Genomic DNA, 2,500 nt, shown 5'->3' with positions numbered 1-2,500 from the left:
AAGAACAAGAGCAAAATTTAGAAAGCACTCATATGTAATATATCACAAAAGATTTACAAAGGTTACAAGATGATCTTACAACTACTACAAGGCCTCCTTTATATAGGATTAGGAGGTTACTACAAGACAAACTTACATTATAAAATAAACCTATCTTATATAGAAAACTTAACTATAATTGGGTCCCTCTTGGCAAAACATCTAAAAAGCTCCTGAAAATATGTGAAAGGGGTGAAATATACATGGTATAGCATGTGAAAGTATGATGGAGCATGTGATGGCATGTGAAAATAGGGTGTTGCATGTGAAAGCAAGTGGAAGTGGGGCCTGGATAGTATGGAAAGATGTGAAAATTTGTCTTGGCATGGGTAGATGATTTTTTAGGATTTTTTGGTAGGTAATGTAAGATTATGATGGGATTAGCAGGGATTTAGATAATTATCCTTCGTTGATTCTAGGGTTGTCTTATAGGCATCTTTTCAAAGACCTTGTGTAGATTAGCCTGGAACTTGCCAGTCGTTCTTCGCTGTGCTCTTTCTCCTTTGGATTGAGAGATGTAATTCGCAACCTTAATCTGGATATGTCATGAGTGATCTTTTCTCAAATGACTTCGTATGGGGTTTGATATTCTTTTGTTGCTTTCTGGACTTTTTCCCTGTGCGGATGAGTGTTGGTCTAATTCCAGTTTGCCCAATCTTTTGGCCATATCTCTCTCGGGATGCACTTGTTTTGCTGGAAAAGGATTCTTTCTGTTTTTCTATATATTCTTCTTCCATGGATAAAATGGACACGAGAAATTTTCACCAGAATGATGACTCTGCTTGTACCTGGACTTTTCCATTGATAATCTTCACTGTCCTATGGAACATGAATACCTTTGTTGTGTAGGAATCGTTGAAGCATTTTATCTAATATCTTCTAGGCTTGAACCATAGTAAAAATACTTTAAGAGCTAGTTCAATGTTACCAAAATCCTTGAAGACGTTGCATTTGAATTCCATAAAAATATAATACTGATGGCATAGGTACCAAAAAAAACATAATAGTTCTTGTGGAAAATCCTTGGCTTGTGCCCATAAGGCTTAAGAATGGATCCTCCGTGTTGTCGAAAAACTTGGAGCTCATAATAAGTTCTCCTTTCCATTAAAATTAATGGATCAAAGGGATCCATGAGGTTGAACAACTCTGGTGGATGATCTATTGGTTTCAATGAACTTGTTCCTAATACATTTGAAAACATGAAGATGTGGCTAATTAACTTTTACTTTGACATCATCTTCGTTGGGAAAAATCTCCTTGATAATTCTTCCGGTCGAGACAGAAAATCTGCAAAAAACAAATCTTTCCTTTCAGGTGCTTGACTTGAAACTTATGTGGAGAGAACCATTGAGCCCATCTATGAATCTGATGATTGGGAATAATTTTTGCATTTATCTGGATCATCTTTGGGAAGGCCTTCATATCCATCTCTATTAGAAATTCTGTATGAATAAGGAAGAAATTGAATTTCTTGATTCCATTCTTTACTGCAAGAATTTCCTTGAAAGTGGAGTGATAATGTTGCTCGTCATCTTTGAACTTTCCACTTCATATCCGCATATTTTCCTCGGGCCATTTTTTTCTTCCAATAGAACGGCACTCCAATATTCATTATTGACATCAGTTTGCAGTATCTTCTTTACATCTGAAGGGATGTAGATGGACTTGACATTTTTAATTATCTCCTTTATTTCCCTATCTGCATCATCTTGTTTCTTTTCCCATGATGGAGCATTTTTCTTGAGCATCTATGTGAGCGGAGAAATGAATGTCGAGATATTTGGGATGAAATCTCTTACATAATTTATGACACCCAAAAATTGTTGCATCTACTTTGTTGTGAGGCCGGTATCTGGAAACTAGAGAATTTCCTGACATATATGGGGTCCTAGACTATATGCACCTTGGACAAAATTCATCTCTAGAAAATCAATCTCTTTTTGAGCAAGAACCATTTTTTTGCTAAAAGCATAATTCCATACTATGTTACCAATGCCTCAAATTCATGAACCAAGTTGACATGTTCCTCCAATGTATCACTAAATAACAGGATGCATCAATGTAAACTAAAGAGGTATGGAGGATGGGATGGAATATTTTATCACGACTTTTTGGAACAGGTGCAGTTTTTAATCCCGAATGGCATAACTTTCCATTGAAAATGATGATCGGGGATGCAAAACCCCGTTTTGGCTCTTTCTTCAGGGTAAAATCCCAATTTCCAAAATCCAGATTTAAGATCAAACTTGGAAAAATATTTGGCCTTGGCTAAGTGGGAGAAAAAAGTAAGTTTATTTGGGATAGGGAATTTATCATCTTGGAGGAAGTGGTTGAGCGGCTGGTAGTTAATGACTAACCTGAGTTTTCCTCTTGCCTGCTCAACTCTTTTGTTGACATAAAATGCTTCGCATGCCCATTGTGAATATGATGGCTCTATTAGATCAAATTCTAAGAGTTCTTC

Source organism: Nicotiana sylvestris, chromosome 1 (assembly GCF_000393655.2).
Source record: "Nicotiana sylvestris chromosome 1, ASM39365v2, whole genome shotgun sequence".
Classification (NCBI taxonomy): domain Eukaryota; kingdom Viridiplantae; phylum Streptophyta; class Magnoliopsida; order Solanales; family Solanaceae; genus Nicotiana; species Nicotiana sylvestris.
The sequence above is the reverse complement of the archived record's forward strand: the minus strand, read 5'-3'. Positions refer to the sequence as shown.